At 43.4% G+C, this 20,246-nt stretch overlaps 1 long non-coding RNA gene across 1 annotated transcript in view; it reads left to right on the top strand.

The window, feature by feature from the left end:
• LOC126213430 (uncharacterized) overlaps positions 1-20,246 on the top strand; it is a 363,820-nt gene that overhangs the window by 3,427 nt on the left and 340,147 nt on the right. Inside the window, exon 2 of the long non-coding RNA XR_007541165.1 lies at positions 4,952-5,854. This is a non-coding gene — a long non-coding RNA (uncharacterized LOC126213430). The remainder of the gene's footprint in view (positions 1-4,951; positions 5,855-20,246) is intronic.

The following is a 20,246-nucleotide window of genomic DNA, read 5'->3' on the forward strand; positions in this document are numbered from 1 at the left end:
GCGTAAAGTATCGTTCCTCAGCTACTATTGGTAGGCAATTTCTTTCTAAATTGTACTTTTTATTTTTTTCAATGTAGAGTATTTCTCTGTTACACATGAGCTAAATGTTTCAAAACTATTACTTTTGCCCACTTTTAAACTATTTTGCATTTCATTTGTGACACTTCATCATTTTTGCAGCACTCGAATTATTGAGGCCTTGTCTCTGATAATAATGGTGTTCTTTGTTTCATGTTTTTGTTACACAAGCAGCATACAATTACGAGTAGGCCACCGTTCCCAATATAATATTTGTTCTGCAACAGTTTTTGTGAAACCTATTGCCTATTACAACTATTGCCCTGGATACCTTTCCCAAATTTTTGTAATGTGCATTACAATTCTTACCACATTTTACTTAACTTTTATCGGAGCAGTTTACACCTAGTCCAATCGTTGCCATCTTGTAAAACTCAACAATCAAACTAAAATATTAAATGGCATTAACAGCATCCCTCTTACACAGAGGCAATCTTACCTCCTTAACGGTAAGTTGAGAGTCGCACTAATAGGCTCTGCCGCAGGCATGAAAATAACTTCAGAATGGATGAACATAACATGTCGATTGTCGCAAGGATCATTACGTGACCCACTCTTTTTTGTAATCTACGTAAATGATCTTCCGTTGACTATAAGGGTCAGTTCAAATACTGTAATATTTGCTGATGACACAAGCATACTAACTGAGAGTCCAGACTCAGCCCTGGCAGTCATATCTCAGATGAGAGCTTAATATGCATACAAGTGTTTCGTGGCTAACGGTTTAAGTCCTAACCTCACACAAACTCATATTACGGAATTTCGAGCTAACAATAATTACTTTTTAACAACACAAGTAGACATTAATGGTCTTACACTGAAAATCCTTTGGGTCCTGATGGATAGTAAGTTAAAATGGTGCCAAAACATACATAAATTAATGAAGAAGCTCTGTTTGAATATGCTATGCCAGTAGATGCATCTCCTATTGTGTTGATCTTAAGGCAAGAGCATTGGTTTATTTTGCATGATTTCTGACCCTGCTGCCTTATGGGATTTCTTCTGTGGCAGTGCACCTAAAGAAAATAAAGTTCAGCAGAACCGACCAGTACGAATATTGTGTAAAGCAGATAACTGTATATCTTAGACAGGTATTTCCAAGGAGCTTGAAATTCTTACACATTTACTTCTTAACATTTTTCGTTGTTGATAAAGAAAATCAGGTTCAACGGAGCTGTGATATTCACATTAAGAATACAAGACATGAAAATAATTCTCAACCAGACATTGCATTGTTGTCCAGGGTGGAGAATAGAGCTATGTATGCTGGTGATAAGATACTCAGCAGGCTGCCATCTAACATAAAGCCAAAAATTTGGGGTCCCTACCAATTCAAAAAATAATTAAAAACACATCTCATTACTCACTCTTTCTACAAATTATCTGGGCTTTCATAATTAGGGGACCTAAATTTCTGTTATGTGCATGGTAGATAATAGTGTTTCTTATGAAACTCTATAACAAGTAACAATGCACTTTAAACAGGGCTCAGTATTTATAGATGTAAAAATATTTTCTTTGAAAGAGAGAACAGTAATTAAGTGAATACTGCACTACTAATAGTGGATAAACACCAGTCATGTAATATAACTAAGTATGTAAATGACATAAAGTGGAATAGCATTGAGCAGTGGAGTGATAGTTCTCAATATGTAACAGAGATGGAATTTCTATGCTTTGTTTGTCTCATATTAATGTACACCATCATTCATTCCACATCCCTGAGGGTTCTCATTGGTGGGGTCTAGGGAACATGAGAAATGAATGAATGAATGTGTAATGCTCTTTACCTTATGAATAACTATTTTTGTTTTTGTTTGTGTGAGTGTTGCAAGCTTGGAGAGTAAGCAACAGATTACAGGTGCAAAAGGCCTTAGGGTCAAACATCAGTATTTGCAATTCTTTTTACTTCTTTTTCTATTATTGCTTGCTTCATCTCTGCTACTGATTTAAAAAGTGAAAAATTCCAAGCTGCTCCCACTGTGAGACTACATTAAACTGAAATTACTGCCTGTGTACATTGTTAGAGAGCTTGCAATTAAAAAAAATATATAATAATAAAAAAAGCAAAGGGTATATTGTGTGTTGTAGGACCATTAATTAATTAATTTATTTATTGGTGCTGTGTATCTATAACTGCACAGTATAAAAATATATTGGTCCATTTCTTAAGTACTATAAACATTTCTTGAACTTTTACAAGTCATTCTTAGCAAGAAATGATACTACACAATATTTTGTTTATTTGTACACTCTACTAATGCAATCCAAACTGGCACTACAGTTCTGTGTTTCTACATACTCAAGTGAAGCTGTGCTTGACCAGTAATCCTTCACAATCAATTTGAAACTGTTTACATCCATTTGTTTACTTGTTTTATGTAATTCTTTATAAAATTCAATGCCATGACATAATATGCCGCTCTGTAATAGTGGTGTATTTCTCTGTTATACATGTACAGTATATGGGGTGTGAAAATTTATAACAAAGAAAAGGGGAAAAGATTTCTTCAGTATTAATTTAGAATGCTTGATAAGCATTTGTATGACAAACAGATGCAGAATAGTTGTTATTAAGGTGAAGAGTTACCAAAGGACAATCTGCAAATTTGAGTGGGAGAGAATGCATACTTAAACTACTGTCACACAGAGCAGGAATTCGGATGTCAACATTGGCTGAGCTGAGTTTCTCATATCAGAGTGAGAAAAAAGCATGTCGAGGAGTACTTCCAAACGTGCAGACCAATACTGAGCATGTCAGATGTTCTAAACACACATTGGAATTTGGACAAATGAGATGGAAGAACGCCAACTAAGTTACTGACAGGTCATCTCTTCTTTTGGTAGTGCTAGAAAGAGAATCAAGGCCACTTAAGATACGAGACGAATTACATGTTTTGACAGATGTGATGAAAGGAAAGGAATGTTTGTACAACATGCAAACTATTGTAAAAACTCTCCAAGGTAGATTGTAACTGGGGTGTTTTGAAAGGTGAAAATCTTTCAACCACAGCTATGCAGTCCAAAGGAGTGTCATGTAGAATTTTTAAATGAGCAAAATGTGTTCAACATTCATATCAACAAGAAAAGAGAAGGCATCCAAAGTTCTTAGATTTGTCTGTTAATGATGCAGTATGTAGGATGGAATATTTGGTTGAGCACTATGTTCACAAAAAGCTAAAACAACTCCATTGACATTCATGGCACTTGGCCACAATTTTCAGGTTTGATTTCTGTTTGCATGTGTAACTGTTGCTATATGGATTGAAGCTGAGAAAACTGCAGAGAGAGAGAGAGAGAGAGAGAGAGAGAGAGAGAGAGAGAGTGCGCGCGTGTGCGTGTGTGTTTGCACATTTCCTTTACATTGAATACGTCATTAAAATTTTGTATGGATATTATTCAGGAGTTAAGTGTTAGGCCTACAAGTGCAAACATGTGAATGGGAATAAAAACTTATCAAGTAGTTTCACACAGTCAGTTGTGAAGTGCACCTGCACAAACTGTACCAGTTCACATTTGTCAAAACCATCTTTGTCTAGCCAAGGAAAACTTGATGTTCAGCACAACAGTTTTTTACATCTAGATGTGCAATATGAGATTTTCACTCTGCAGTGGAGTGTGCACTGATACAAAACTTCCTGACAGATTAAAACTCTGTGCCAGGCCGAGATTCAAACTCGGGACCTTTGCCTTTCGCAGGCAAGTGCTCCGCCAAATGAGCTACTGAAGGACGACTTACGCCTCGTCCTCACAGCTTTAGTTCTGCCAGTACCTCGTCTCCTACCTGCCAAACTTCACAGAAGCTCTCCTGCGAACCTTGCAGAACTAGCACTCCTGGAAGAAGGGATACTGTGAAGACATGGCTTAGCCACAGCCTGGGGATGTTTCCAGAATGAGGTTTTCACTCTGCAATGGAGTGTGTACTGATGTGAAACTTGCCCATGAAAGGCAAAGGTCCCGAGTTCAAGTCTCGGTCGGTCACACAGTTTTGATATGCCAGGAAGTTTTAGAAATGAGTGTGTGTCATATTATGCATCAGCAGCTAGGTAGTAAAGGCTACTGCTCAGTCGTGCTGCACTAATACAGCGAACTGGTGTTTATGTAGGGGCCTTATTTCAGTTCTCTTTAATTGTTTTGAAACGTTTCAGATAGCATAAATGTGTCTGAAGTATTGGCAGAAGTGCCAACACTGTGTTGCTAGAGGAGGCCGAAATGCACGCGTTTAATTACACGCAGACTGGCATGAGGTCTGGAACAGGACAATGTCTTGAGAATTTTTAGTAGCAAATAAAGTACGTAGTTGATGTAATACTTAACTTTAAACCATAATTGGAGTACATCGCTCTTGATGATACAAAAGTATAGTAAGTTCAATATAACTGGTAATGGCGTCTTGCTAGGTCGTAGCAAATGACGTAGCTGAAGGCTATGCTAACTATCGTCTCGGCAAATGAGAGCGTGATTTGTCAGTGAACCACTGCTATGAACGTTGGCTGTACAACTCGGGCGAGTGCTAGTAAGTCTCTCTAGACCTGCCGTGTGGCGGCGCTCGGTCTGCGATCACTGACAGTGGCGACACGCGGGTCCGACGTATACTAATGGACCGCGGCCGATTTAAAGGCTACCACCTAGCAAGTGTGGTGTCTGGCAGTGACACCACAGTGTCTATGCCCATTTTCCACTTATTGCTTGCAGTACTATTGTTGTAATGTACTAACAGTTGTGATTAACCAAATAGTCAGCTTTGACTAGCTGAAGTTTACTGTTTATGGTTTTATTTTCTGTCCATTGCAATTTTAAGTGAATAATTTGAGTATACACCTCCCAAAGTCAGGCCTGTATGCTTTATCAAAATCTTTGTTTTATGTTTCAGGTAGAAGATAGGAATGAAGTGCCAACCTATTCTAAGCTGGAAGTGCAGTCTGTAGCAAATTATGTGGAGAGTTTGCATAGCAATAGTAGTAATACAAGGTGTCCAACAAAGGACTTCCTAACATTAGAATTAAATAACATGAAAATAATAGAATAGACATTATGTTTACTGTGAAAGCAGTAAGAACTGTATACAGAAGCTTTGAAATAATAGTTACAAAACATGGAACTGTCATAGAAAAACAATGTACTTATAAATAATACTCCAAAGTTCAGAGCAATCAGTTCCACAAATCAGTTCATCAAATTCAAATGGACAGGCAGCATGTAAATGTTGGGCCGGTGGCAGCTGTAGTTACTCTTGAAGATGTCAGCACACTTTCTGAAAGTATTCAGCGGAATATGAGGAAATTTGTCCAAAGAATTTCTATAGAGGCTGGTTTGAAGTGTTCAAGCATGCATATACTACTGAGAAAAGGTCCACACATGTTCCTATTGAAAATCCACAGCCACCCGGTCATATCCATAACCACTGTGAAATAAAGGGCTTACTGCAGACCGAATTCTCACAATAACTGAAGGATTTGGTGCTGGCTGCATCTGGTTTTCTGGTTAAGGATACATCCATCTCAATGTGTTGGAGAATAAGAAAACTGTCAGTTTTGGGGTACCGAAAAGCCCCGTTTGTATGAAGAAAAACCATTGCATTCTCCTAAAGCTATTGTTTAGGCTTGTGATATGCAGCAGGCATACAATCAGCCCTTACGTCATGCAAGAATCAGTAGCTAGTAAACATTACTTTATAATTTTTGAAAAGTTTGTCATCAAACAATAAGCTTTAGAGCCTCAAATGTGCACTGAGTGATTCATGCAAAATGGGGCCTGATCACATCCCACCAAACAGGTGTTCCACTTTCTTGAGGAATACTTCGAGAATAGGGTTGTTGTGTGCATTATCCCATTTTTATGGACACAGGCATGGAAAGCCTCCATATTCACTCAGTCTGACTTTTGGGACTACTTTTCTGGGGCACGTTGAAATACATCATCAACTGGGACCATCCCACCACACTGGATGAATGTGAACTGTTGATCTGCATTGCAACTGAATCCATTTCCGTACACATTAAGATGTGATAAAAATGATGAGCAGTGAGCATTTTGAAAAGATTGTGATGTGATTGCAAAGGCTGTTTGCAAAAGATAAAATTTATGTATGCATGCTGATAAAAGCATAAATTGTACAGTGCCATTAGCAGTTTTTCTAAGTATTATACAAAACTTCTATACAAAATTCTTTGTGTTCAAAATTAATCTACCATTCATTCAATTCTTTTCTTTTCTGTGTTAGTTAATTATAAACCAGGGAGTCCTTGGTTGGTTACCCTTTATATTTATAGTTAATGAAAACCCAGCAACTACACACACAATTCTTCAGTCAGCAGATCTTCAAACTTCCACTCTTAGGTACTCCACAATGAAGAAAAGGGAGCAGAATGATGAATATGGTTCTGCAATTGAGTCAATCACTAATACACTGCAAGAAGTTGATGAAACAGATATTTTTGCTAAATTTTTGGGAGCAGAAATCAGAAAATTTGTGTCCAGGAGAAAAGGGATGTAAACCTAATATTAATTAAAGAGTTATGGAAATCATTAGATGAATAAATTTTATGTTGGAATGTAATTTGCTTCAGGACTATGGAATTGTAATCTGCACCTGTCCCACTATCTGTACGCTAATATTAGCTTATGGGAGAGAGAAATAGGGGAGCATCCATACACTTCTAGGCAGTGTTCATTCATATAATCAAGCAGAGTGCATTTATTCACAGGCTGCTGCAAATAATTACCCGTTTGCAGCAAACCTCTGTGGATGTGATCAAGTGGGGGGACTGACTTGTTGAATGTGAGTTTTATTTACATTCTTGTGCATCAAGATCAGAACTTATTTGGAAAATTTATTCTTGTATTCAACCATCCAGTGTGAATCATGTTACAAGGAGTATATTAAGTATTATTTGATAACATATTCTTCAGGACTGTATATTACTTTATATTTCACACAGTACAACCTACTAAATTCAAAGTTAGTAAATATCATACAATATGCTCATTATTAATTCCCCCACTGTGCTTTGGTTTTGTATGGCAGTATCCTTTCAGTGAGGTGAAATTTATTGCCTGTGTAACTCAAAGGCAGTATGAAATGTAGGTAAGTTCAGTCACCTATGAAATTAAAGGGTCACATATGATGTATTACTATTTGAAAAGCCAGTATGCTGTGTAAATTATTTTGACAGAAATATGGCCTCAGCTTTGCACACAGTTAAATAACAGGAAATGGCAGTGACCTCTGCATAACATCTCTCTGTTGTAAACCAATAAGTAAGTTCACCTACTGGTGCATATTTATTTCACCATTGTGCATTTCCATAATCCTTGGTATGTCACCAATTTTCTGATAAACTTTTTTTTTTCATATGTTTAGTTTCACTTTACTCTGTTACTACCTTCATTCTAATTTGAGGCCAATGCACTGCATAGTCTTATCACCTTCTTTCTCACTGATCACGCATCCTATGACTTATCCATTTTCCTAATTTTTTTTTTTTTTTTTTTTTTACTGTGAACTCTGTTCTTCAGTATTGCTGTAGAGCTTCATGCTACATTCAGTGATGTGGTTATTTCATGCCAAGAGTTTGGAAAAGGTAAATATAATGTTCAAGGCAGCAATTTATTCTGGTATGTGTTGTGTTTGCTAAGACTGACTAAATGTTTCACATATAAATATAGTGTGTAAAGTTTTGGCAGAATGGAAATAATTTAGGAGTAGAGGAAACAGCCTACAAAACAGGAGAATCATTGAGTTGTCGACAGATACACAAAAAAAGAATGGAAATTTTGCTAGCTTTTGGATAGGCCTATCATACACTGAAGACTAGCCCCAACCGGCCTTTTTTGTGCTGTCTGGGGTTTGAGAATTTTTTGACTGGTGAGTATTTTTTTTTTTTTTTAATTTTGGCCTATATGTGCAAAAATACATTTTTAAACATTCTCTTGCATGCTTCTCTCATCCAGTCTTGGAACAAATGCATACAACAATAGGGAGTTATGGCTACAGGTTGTGCCACAACTTTTCACTTTGTAATTTGGAAAAACAACAAGGGCTATATGTCTGTGCTGTTTTCATGTGTCAAGTAACTCATCTGTGCATTTTTTATCATTTTATCTCGGTTGTTTTTTATCTCATCATTGAGGAATAGGCAAAAAAAAGTATGTTTTAATATTAATCTACAAAAGGAATACAAATTTGTGAAATTGTGTAATGACAGCAACAATGAATATATTTATTGCACCATATGTAATGGAGAACTTCCTGCTGCATATAAATGGAAAGGTGATATTAAAGACAATGCAAAAACAGCAGTATGTAACCTAGCAAATGTATACCGAACAAAGTAATGTAAAATGCCTCTATGTAAGTAATTAATCACTGGGACATCAGGCAGGAATTTGATGTCAAGAGAAAGGCAAGCAACAACATTTATGACACACATCAAAGAGGACAGATTATAGATGTGGTATGTCTTCTTGTAAAACTGCAGGACTGTAGACAGGAAAGTAGCATATAGTAAACATGTTATGGTAGTGGGCCAGCTCTTGTCCTGATGCAAATAGAACCCGGTTGCTGGTGTTTTCATTGTACTCTACAGAGCATCCACTTGCTATCAGATTCTCTTGACTGTGTACATGAAAATCCAAGATTACATCTCAGGAATTTCAAGTTAGGAGGAGGTGGATGTACTGGAGAAGGTCATGCGATATTGTGGTACTATTGCTGACCCTAGGAACTATATGTGCGTTACCTACATGCCAGAGTTTGTGTGCTTGGTGCACACACAAAAGCTAGATTCTCAATACAACTGCAACCTGAAAGCAGTCCACAAAAAAGTCACATTAATAGGTAGTTGCTGTTGTGTCAAAAAGTTATTTACATGTCTTGGTCTCCCTCTTTAATGTTTGCCCTCATACTACCCTCCAGTAACCAGATTGATAATTCCTTAGTATGTCTCATATCAGCAGATCCCTTCATCTTTTCTCCCCAATTCTATTTAGTACCCCATCATCAATAGTTAAGCCACTGGTGAAGTATCAGTGCAGCAGCAGTGCAGTAGCGAGTCACATATTTAGCTTTCATATTTGTTTTTTAGTTTGATTCTTAATTTCTTTCCGAGTGTTTGTGCGCTTACATATTTAGTTACATAAAATCCTTGCGTATTCTTGTATTTGAAAGGAGTAATATTGCTTATTGATAGCTGTAGAGTATAAATTCATGGAGTCGTTAGTCAGTTGTTTGTTTTGGACAGCCAGTGCACTTTTGACACAGCTCAGTGAGCCTTGAGCAGCCTCTGGTGAAGTATCAGTGCAGCAGCAGTGCAGTGGCGAGTCGCATATTTAGCTTTCATATTTGTTTTGTAGTTTGATACTTAATTTCTTTCCAAGTGTTTGCGCGCTTGCATATTTAATTACTTAAAATCCTTGTGTATTCTCAAACTTGAGAGGAGTAATATTGCTTATTGATAGCCATAGAGTATAAATTCGCGGAGTCATTAGTTATTAGCAGTAGGATGGATAGGGTGTGTGCGTGCTGTGTACGGGCGCAGGAGGAACTGGCTGCGGTTCACGAGCAGCTGAGCGTGCTGTTGGCCACGGCCAGCCGCCTTCAGGCTGCTGCCTCGAGGTGCAGCAACGGCGGAGGGTCTGGCGCGTCGCTTGAGACACCCCAGGTGTCGCTTTCTGCATCCGCTGACTCAGCCGCCGAGTGTACCCGGCGCGTTGGGGCCGCCCTCACCTCAGGGTGAGTGGCGGACTGCAACGCGTTCGCGTCGCTCGAGGCGGAGAGTCAATGTGGAGGCTGGCCGGCCGGCCTCGCCCTTTCATCCTCTCAGTGGGCAGGTGGCCACTCCTTCAGCAGGGCCCGAGCGGGCACACGGGGGCAAAGGCTTGCCGGTTATTGGGAGCTCCAACGTTAGGTGGGTGATGGAGCCCCTGAGGGAAATAGCGTACAGGGCTGGAAAGAAATTCAATGTGCACTCGGTTTGTCTGCCGGGGGGCCTCATCTGAGATGTGGAGGCGGCCTCGCCTGCGGCTATCGAGCGTACGGGGTGCAGTCATCTGCAAGTATTTGCTCACATCGGCACCAATGACGCCTGTCGCTTGGGTTCTGAGGTGATCCTCAGTTCGTACAGGCGGCTGGTGGATTTGGTGAAAACCGCTGTCCTTGCACGCGGGGTGCAAGCAGAGCACTCTATTTGCAGCATCGTTCCCAGAGTGGATTGGGGTCCTTTGGTTTCGAGCCGAGTGGAGGGCCTCAACCAGAGGCTTCGTCGACTCTGTGACGGTCTTGGCTGCAGATTTCTAGACTTGCGTTATTGTGTGGGGAATTGTAGGATGCCCTAGATAGGTCAGGGGTGCACTAGACAAAGGAAGCAGCTACTGGGGTAGCAGAGTACTTGTGGCGTGCACATGGGGGTTTTTTAGGCTAGGCAGTAGTGCGAGGTGTCCTGATGAACAATCACCAGTCAACGTGCAGGCAGGGAAAGCAGGACACGCTCAGTGTAAAGACATTTCTGCTATCAAGATATTAGCAGTAAATTTTCAGGGTGGTCGGAATAAAGTTCCTGAATGTACTGCCCTCCAGGAAGTGTGTGGCACTGCAAATTATTCTCAGGACTGAGACCTGGCTGAACCCTGAGATAGGAAGTTCTGAAATGTTAGGGTTGGAACATGTTTTGGAAAGACAGATTAGACACCGTAGGAGGTGGTGTCTTCATTGCAGTTGACAAAAATATTGCGTCTACTGAGGTAGAAGTAGAGTGTGATCGTGAAGTTATCTGGACACGTTTAACAGGGCTAGCGGAAATAAAGTTAATTGTTGGGTGTTATTACCGGCCACCAGGTTCCACTGTGGCAGTTCTAGACTCATTCAAAGGGAGTCTACATTCTGTATCGCGGAAGTACCCGGATCATGCTATATTAGCCGGAGGTGACTTCAAACCTACCTAGTATAGACTGTGATGTCTGTGGATTCATTACAGGTGGTACAGACAAGCCGTCGTGTGAATTACTTTTGAACACATTATCCTTAAACTGTCTTTAGCAGCTAAATCGACAGCCAATGCGTAATGGAAATATTTTAGATCTGGTAGCCACGAACAGACCAGACCTCATCGACGGTGTCAGTGTTGAGACAGGGATTAGTGATCATGATGTTGTCATTACGACTATGGTTACAAAAGTTAAAAAGTCGGTCAAGAAGGCTAGGAGAGTATTCTTATTAGAAAGAGCAGATAAGCAGTTGTTAACATCCCACTTAGTAAATGAATCGACTTCATTTACTTCCGGTACGATGGACGTGGAAGAATTATGGGCAAATTTTAAACACATTGTAAATCACGCCTTGAACAAGCATATGCTGAAGAAGTGGGTTACAGACGGAAAATACCCACCGTGGTTTAACAGCGTAACTCGGAGAATTGTCAGGAAGAAAAGGCAGTTGCACTCACGTTACAAGAAAGATTGGGAGAATGAGGACAGGCAAAAGTTAGTAGAGATTCATGGTGCTGTAAAAAGAGCGATGCGTGAAGCATTCAACCACTACCACCATCACACCTTAGCAAAAGATCTTGCTGAAAACCCAAGGAAATTCTGGTCCTATGTAAAATCGGTAAGCAGGTCGAAGGCTTCCATCCAGTCACTCACTGATCAGTCTGGCCTGGCAACGGAAGACAGCAAAACGAAAGCTGAAATTTTAAATTTAGCATTTGAGAAATCTTTCAAGCAGGAGGATCGTACAAACATACCGCCGTTTGAGTCTCGTACAGATTACTGTATGGAGGACATAGTGATAGACATCCCTGGGGTTGTGAAGCAGCTGAATGGGTTGAAAATATATGAATCGTCAGGTCCTGATGGGATTCCAATTCGGTTTTACAGAGAGTACTCTTCTGCATTGGCTCCTTACTTAGTTTGCATTTATCGCGAATCTCTTGCCCAACGTAAAGTCCCGAGCAACTGGAAAGAAGCGCAGGTGACGCCTGTATATAAGAAGGGTAAAATGATGGATCCTCAAAATTACAGACCAATATCCTTAACATCGGTTTGTTGCAGGAATCTCGAGCATATTCTCAATTCGAATATAATGAATTTCTTTGAGACTGAGAAGTTGCTGTCCATGCATCAGCACAGCTTTAGAAAGCATTGCTCCTGCGAAATGCAACTTGCCCTTTTTTCACATGATATCTTTTGAACCATGGATGAAGGGTATCAGACGGATGCCATATTCCTCGACTTCCAGAAAGCATTTGACTCGGTGCCCCACTGCAGACTCCTAACTAAGGTACAAGGATATGGGATTGGTTCTCATGTATGTGAGTGGCTCGAAGACTTCTTAAGTAATAGAACCCAGTACGTTGTCCTCGACGGTGAGTGTTCATCGGAGGTGAGGGTATCATCTGGATCAACAATGACCTCATTACCTGAACTCAGGCCAGGTACCAAGGAGTGGGCCTTAATGCCCGTCAGCCGGCGCTGGCCACCCCAGACGACAGAAGAGGGAGTAAAACTGTTAAAGGAGCTGGTGAAAGAGGTCCAACAAGCTTTTTTGCTGTCTTTGATGACTCTACGGCATTGCGCTCGGAGTCGTTTGTATCCAATACAATTCGCCAACGTAGTATGGCGGCGAAAGGTGCGTAAAGCACGTCGTCGAGTACGGATAGCGTCTCTACAAGCCTCATTCCACCAGGGGACGGAAACGCGACGTGAAGAAGAGGTAGTACGAGGAATGGAACGTTCGGCAGCATGGATGATAACAGCCGTGAGGTATTCGACCTGACTGTCACAACTGAGAAAATCAGGGTCTGGAAAGGTCACCAGGGAGGAGTAAAGTCCCCAGTCAGCTTTCGGTATGTTCCAGCTCGAAGGACATGGGGATGGGGTGTGGTGTAGGAGACGAACGACACAGGTGAAGTGGTCGCTCGAATAGGTGTCAGAAAGGACATACCACTCGAACTGACGGGCAAGAGTGGTAGAACAGATCGAGAGGTCCAAGTGGGAGTAGGTATGAGTGGAGTCAGAGAGGAAAGTCGGGGCGCCAGTATTGAGGCAGACAAGATTGAGATGGTTGAAGACATCCGCCAAGAGGGAGCCTCTCTGACAGGATGCAGGAGAGCCCCAAAGGGGATGATGGGCATTGAAGTCGCCAAACAATAAAAACGGCGGAGGAAGCTGAACAATCAGGTGCATCATGTCAGCCCAACTAACTGCGGATGACGATGGAGTGTAGACAGTACAAACAGAAAAAGTAAAGGCAGAAAGAGTAATATGGACAGCTATTGCTTGGAGGGGGGTGGTCAATTGGTTGGGATGGTAATAGGCATCATCCCGAACAAGCAACATGACCCTACCATGAGCTGGAATACCATCCACAGGGGTGAGATCAGACCGCTCCGAGGTATAGTGGGGAAAAGCAATACGGTCAGTTGGGCGCAACTTGGTTTCCTGGAGACCAAGGACTAGCGGACAGTGCAGGCAGAGGAGCAGTTGTAATTCCTCCCGATTAGATCAAATACCTCTTACATTCCAATGTAACAAAGCCATCGCTAGTCAGAAAAAAGGGGGAACGAAACGGGTGAAGAGCTGGTCACCTCGACGGCCGCGGAGGGCCAGGTTTCAAGGGAACAACGCTACAACCGGCGGGAGGCGGATCCTGTTCCATCGAGTCGTCGCCAGCTGCGGCCGCTTTCCCGGGTTGCGTAGGAGGGGCAGCATCATTCGCTGACGAGAGGCCAGCTGAGCGCCTGGCAGCAGAGCGTCCCTGCGAAACTGAGGACGGCCGGGAGCAGCGACTCACGGATGGAGCGTCAGATGAAACGCGCCGGGGTGGAGAGGGGGATAAAGACTTCTTCTTGGAGGCCTTCTGGGAAGTCCAATGGGGCATGGGGATGATGGGCTGGACCCGAAAAAGGTCCTCACGCGCGGGGTCTGTTTTGGAACGCCGGACTTCGGAAGCCGGGGTCCGGAACGATTCCCCGATGGACGCCTGAGAAGAGGATCGCTTCTCAGGTGGCGGAGGGGGGGGGGGCGAGGAGAAAGGGTGGCCCCTGGGACAGAGGGGGCAGGGGCTGCGAGGGAGGAGGATTTGGAAGGGAGGGATTTTGGAGGCAGAGGCAGAGACCCTGGATGGGGTGAGGAGGTGGAGGGGGGACAGGATAGGGGTGAGGATACTGTGGAAGGAGTGGACATGACTGAGGCAAACGAAGTTGTCAACGTCACGGGATGGAGGCGGTCATACTTCTTCCTGGCCTCAGAATAAGAGAGGTGATCCAAAGTTTTTAATTCATGCATCTTCTTCTCCATCTGATACGTGGGGCAGTCTAAAGATCTAGGCGAGTGGATGCCAGGACAATTGACGCACCGAGGTGGTGGGGTGCATGTATGTTTCTCACGAAGAGGACGTCCACAATCGCCACAAAGGGGCTCAGCCTCACACCGTGACGACATGTGCCCAAAGCGCAAACAGCAAAAGCAGCACATAGGAGGCAGGACGTAAGGTCGCACGTCGCAGCGGTAGCACATCACCTTTACCTTCTCCGGGAGAACATCCCCCTCGAAGGCGATGATAAAGGCCGCGGTGTCGATGCGACGGTCTTTGGGGCCGCGCTGGACTCGCCGGACGAAATGCACGCCTCGGCGCTCCAGGTTGGCCCTGAGCTCCTCATCAGATTGCAGCAGGAGGTCCCGATGAAAAATAATCCCCTGTGTCCTATTCAGTGCCAGATGCGGGACAATGGACACTGGGATGTCCCCTAGTCGGTCGCACGCCTGGAGCGCCGCCGACTGAGTGGCGGAGGTGGTCTTTATAAGAACGGACCCAGAACGCATTTTACTGAGAGCCTCGATTTCCCCGAAGATGCCCTCGATGTGCTGGACAAAGAACATGGGCTTGGAGGTGGCAAACGTCCCCCCATCGGTCCAAGAACAGACTAAATAGCGGGGGAATTACTTCGCCCCAAGCCGGTGGGCCTGTCCTTCCTCCCAGGGAGTGGCCAAGGGGGAAAGGGCAGGAGAACCAGAACCAGAGACAGTACCTTTCTTTTTAAAAGACTCGGCCGCAGAGCGACCCAATACGTGTTGACGTTTCATCTGCAAAACGTCTGCCCCGATACCACCCACTCTGACCAGGGGCTCTCCCCACGGGCGCCACCCAGCCTCAGCAAGGGCCACCTGGCAGGATGACCGTTGCCGGGAGTCCTGATGCCCCAAGGGGACGGGCATCTACTCCCTGGCCGACGTGGGGAGGGTGCAGCTCAGGTATCGGCAGTACGATCCCTGTGTTGTCAGGGGGCTACAACCTAGAGGGTACATGACGACCCCACCACAACGGGCTGGCTACCGTGCTGGATTTCGGGTGCCGTGGAAAGTCCATCATGATCGTAGGTGCAGATGGGGACGCACTATGGGCATAACTTGTACATCCCATCAGGTGTTTAGGCCCAAGTTGAGGAATAGTGGGTGTGGTTACAACGCCGGTACAATGCTGAGTGCCAAGGTCTTAGTGCACTGAGGACCAGTGAGACACCACGTAAGGCGTCCTTCCCCAAAAGGCTCGTACTTCTGTAGAATTTTGAAAAATGGAGGTCAAACCCCAAGGGGGACCATCACATGGAAGGCCGAAACGGTTGAAACTCCTTTTAGTCGCCTCTTACGACAGGCAGGAATACCTCGGGCCTATTCTTACCCCGGACCCGCAGGGGGGGATGTGAAACTGTTACCCCTTTCTTCATAGTTCACTGCACTATCAATTAGGCTATAGCTTCCATAGGATACTCAACTCTTCGAGTAAGGATACATTGTGTAAAGAACGTATATGCAAATGCTGTTATTTGATATTTAACTGTGAAAACTGTATAAAAACGATGCGCTTTTGATAGATATCATTGGTGTATTGGATTGTGGAAAGATTCAATCCCCATGTTCGGATAGTTAGTAGTTTTAGTAATTTTACAGTAAACAAAAAAGAAATTTATATTTCAAGAGCTGGACGCCATATCCCGAAACAAGAATCTCATTTGTTACCTCATTTACATGTCACATTTTTGTATGTTTACAACAACTGTCGGAAAATAAAAGTAGCCATAGGTTTGGAATTAAACAAAGGCAAGAATTTCACCTCAACATTATGCAAAAGTAATCAATCATTACAAATTTGTTCAAGTTCGAACACTGAAGTAAGTTGCTGCATGACAGACTCACCAGTGAATCTGAATGTTACAATTTACGTTGATGGACGAAAACTGCTGTTACAGCCCCCCCCCCCCCCCAAGCTAAAGAGTTGTAATATTTCAGAACGACCGAGAGGTACGATTTGGGAGAGAGGGGTGACTGATACTGAAGCTTGTAGAGAAACACAGGCAAGTGTGTCATTGATTTTTGTTACATCTAAGCCACATAGTGGATCTTCTGCTGACTCAGGAATGGCGCCACACACTATGTGTGAGTGGGTCAGCACCAATGGCAATGCCAGAATCTGCAACGCCGGCACCCGGTCGCCCAGCCTCACAGATACAGGCTAAGTGGCCACTGCGTTAGCTGTTCTCCACCACGGAACATGGCTGACTGCTCCCTCAAGCATGATCGTGGACCCCGTGTGGAGTGCTGAAGGAAAACAGCTGACCGCCATCATTGTAGTGAGCCTTAGCAGCTCTGACCATCCAAACAGGGTGGCTCGTGCAGAGACTGCAGACAGCTCTGCCCCAGGAGGCCCTGTGTTTGCGCCTCAGCCCCACCCCTGCAGACTGCAGTGTGCAGGATGGTGCCAACCGGAGAACAGAAGCCAGCAGTCCACTTGCCCTCATGCTGTTGCAGCTCTGAGGTGCAGCGCACCCGACCACAGCTCTGGAGCCTCTGTTCAGTGGAGGTTGGAAATAGCTTCAGCAGTTCATTTGGCCTCAAATATCCATCAGCAGGAGGTTCTCGTGGTTGCCTGCAACTTAAACAGTCATCATTCTCTTCAGTTCTAGATTTGGACTGGGTGGCAACATGGCCTCCAGGCTCGCTTATTTATATGTCTTTTTCCTACACCTCTGACGTAGTTCCTCTGAAGGGGACAAGTGGAGTACTCATTAATAATAACAACATCAGCTTTCCTCAGCCCGCTTTGGCCCCTACACACACCAGTCACAATGCATTGTTTGAACTGCAGCTTATGGGTTCTTCACAGCATGTCAGTACCCTGTACTGCCCTAATTACTTCACATTTGTCTATAGTGCCCGCCAGGCTGTGACTTCTTGCATGTGTGCAGTATCACAAATCTGCCTCATAGAACTGTTTGCAAAATATCAACATTGTTCACACCTTTCATCAAATGTGCCAATCGGATCCTTAAATACTGCTCCCAGCCGTAGCTGTCCGAAATTTATAATAATTCCCCAAATCCAAGCCTGTACTTACTCATGGCACAGCACTGTAGCTACTGCACAGAATTGAGCTTTCCTTGCAGGCTGCTGGTTTGCTCTGCAGATTTTCGTCAGTCTGATTCTCCTTCTTCCTGCGTCTTTCCCTTCAGAAGGAAGCCTGTAAAGTTTCCCTTTAGAAGGAAGACTGTGAAGTTTCCCTCCAAACTTGGACTTGAAATGTGTCGACAAATGCACAGCACCATGGAGTTATTCAAACTGAAGTTACAGAAATACATTTTAATTCCTATATTAAATGAGCAATAAATATGACCAATGTAGTTGTAAATAACCAAAACTGCAGATGGCAGTAAGTGGTGCAAAGAAAAGAATCGCCATATTTCCCAGTGCAGCATGACAACTTGCCATCTACTGGGACCACCAGGCAACAGTGGAGTCCTCTACGTGAGTTGATTTTATTTCGCAATATGAGTCTCATAGAAAATTGTTGGAAGGAACAAATGTCACTTTTTCTATATCAATTATGTATTTCTAGTTTGTTAACTACATTTCTATAAACAGGCATGTCTCTAAACCATTTATGATGAGAAGAGTTCAGAACCAATAACGTTTGTGGTAAACCATGATAAATATTTGACAGAACTGAACAAAATGCCAGACCACTTCCAACGATGTCACCAAGGCCAACCACTTCGCATCCTACCTGGATGACACATTCAGCATCCCACATGATTACGTGATGGATCCTTTTATGTATGAACATACCAGCACAACTATCCCACCCCTCACACCAAACTTCCAGTACTTACATAGCACTCATGAGCAGGACTAAACACGCCAACAATTGTCGGCGACTTTACACAAACACTCACTAGGAAGTGGAACACTGTGCCCAGTCATGATACAATTACCTACCGCCCACATTGAGGAATGTCCCAGAGCTTATAATGAAGCCCTCGCCATCGTTTACACTACCATCCTGTACACAGGCTATTACCCAGGGCAGTGGAAAACGTTCAGAGTCCTCCTCTTCCTGAAACCTGACATTCACCCTCGCAGACCTCATCATAGCGACCTATCATGTCACATCAGTTTTCAGCAATATCTTAGAAACTACTCTTACCCAACGAATTTGTAAGCACCTTGGAACCCACCTACCCATTCCCAGTACGGCTTTTGTCCAAACTATTCCATCAACGACCAACTTATTTCCCATTCCCACCTATTGTCCCCTCAACTGAATTAACGGAAGTCCGCCATATTTGTCTTCATCGATATCCAGAAAGCCTTCGACTGGGTATGGCGTTCTGGACTGCTCTTCAAGCTACAAACCTATGTACTCCCAGTTACCTATGTCCACATTATATCATCCTTCCTCCAGCACCATCCTACATATGTCACAATCAACCATGCCTGCTCCTACATCAAGGCTCTGTCTCTCACTCCTCCTTTACACCCTGTACACTGTGGACATTCCCATACTGCCACCTCCAACATACCTCCAGCAACATGCTGACAACACTGCCTACCTAACCATTCATCATATCCTTCAACTGTCCCATGTCTCCCTCCAGTGCCACCCATATCTCCTAATTGAGTGGTGTAATACATGGAAATTTCAAGTCGACCCACAGAAAAGCCAAGCCACAATCTCTGGTCACACCACTCAGCGTTTCTGTCCTGCACATTTCCACCTCTCCATCTACAACTAGCCCATCCCTCTGACTAACACAGCAAAGTATTTAGGACTAATTCTCGACAGAAAACTAACATGGAATGCACATCTCCTTACCATCCAACACAAAGCCCAACACTGATTAAAACTACCAACAGGACACATCTGGGGTCTACATCCTTCTACAATTATCGTCACCTCATTCGCTACCTACACTAACATTGCTTGGATCTCTGTCTCACCTAAATTCTATAAGTCTATTGAAATCCTGGAAAGATGTGTACTCCGCCTCAATTTCCACATCTGCTTACCTTCCCAAACTCGCATCCCATACCAACTCATCCACTAGCAGACTTTCTTCTCTTCCTAGAGCACCTTCAGATCCAATACATTAATCGTAAAACACAGTCCCAGCATCCAATTTTCCACACACCAATCACCAATACAGGCACCCTGCTGCATCACTACATTTGTATTCCACCCTCCATGCACTTCCATGCCTTATTCATCCTGTCCCTCCGAAATTTTGACAAACTCCCACTCCCGAACAATAATATCCGTCCAGAGATATACCTCTCTCTCCAACCTCATTCACAATGCTCCACCTCACACCATCATTCATATTGCTGACTTCAAGCTACGACCTGCGGTTCTACAGGGCCCCAGGGTCATACTCATCATCGCATCTTCATCATGGCAACTTTTTTGTATGTCACCTTGCATCACCATTACGCCATGACATAACGTTTTGAACATAGCTGCATCGTCAGCGGCCGTTTACAAAGTAAAATTAAAGCAATAACAGCCCTCAGTCACAAAAATGAAGTCTTTTGACCCAGGTTTCAGCAACTACTAAGAGTGCCATCATCAGAAGTAAAACATTCAAACCAGCATGTTACAGCTAACATAAATACAGGGTTATTACAAATGATTGAAGCGATTTCACAGCTCTACAATAACTTTATTATTTGAGATATTTTCACAATGCTTTGCACACACATACAAAAACTCAAAGTTTTTTTAGGCATTCACAAATGTTCGATATGTGCCCCTTTAGTGATTCGGCAGACATCAAGCCGATAATCGAGTTCCTCCCACACTCGGCACAGCATGTCCCCATCAATGAGTTCGAAAGCATCATTGA

This window comes from Schistocerca nitens, chromosome 11, assembly GCF_023898315.1.
Source record: "Schistocerca nitens isolate TAMUIC-IGC-003100 chromosome 11, iqSchNite1.1, whole genome shotgun sequence".
Taxonomy (NCBI): Eukaryota; Metazoa; Arthropoda; class Insecta; order Orthoptera; family Acrididae; genus Schistocerca; species Schistocerca nitens.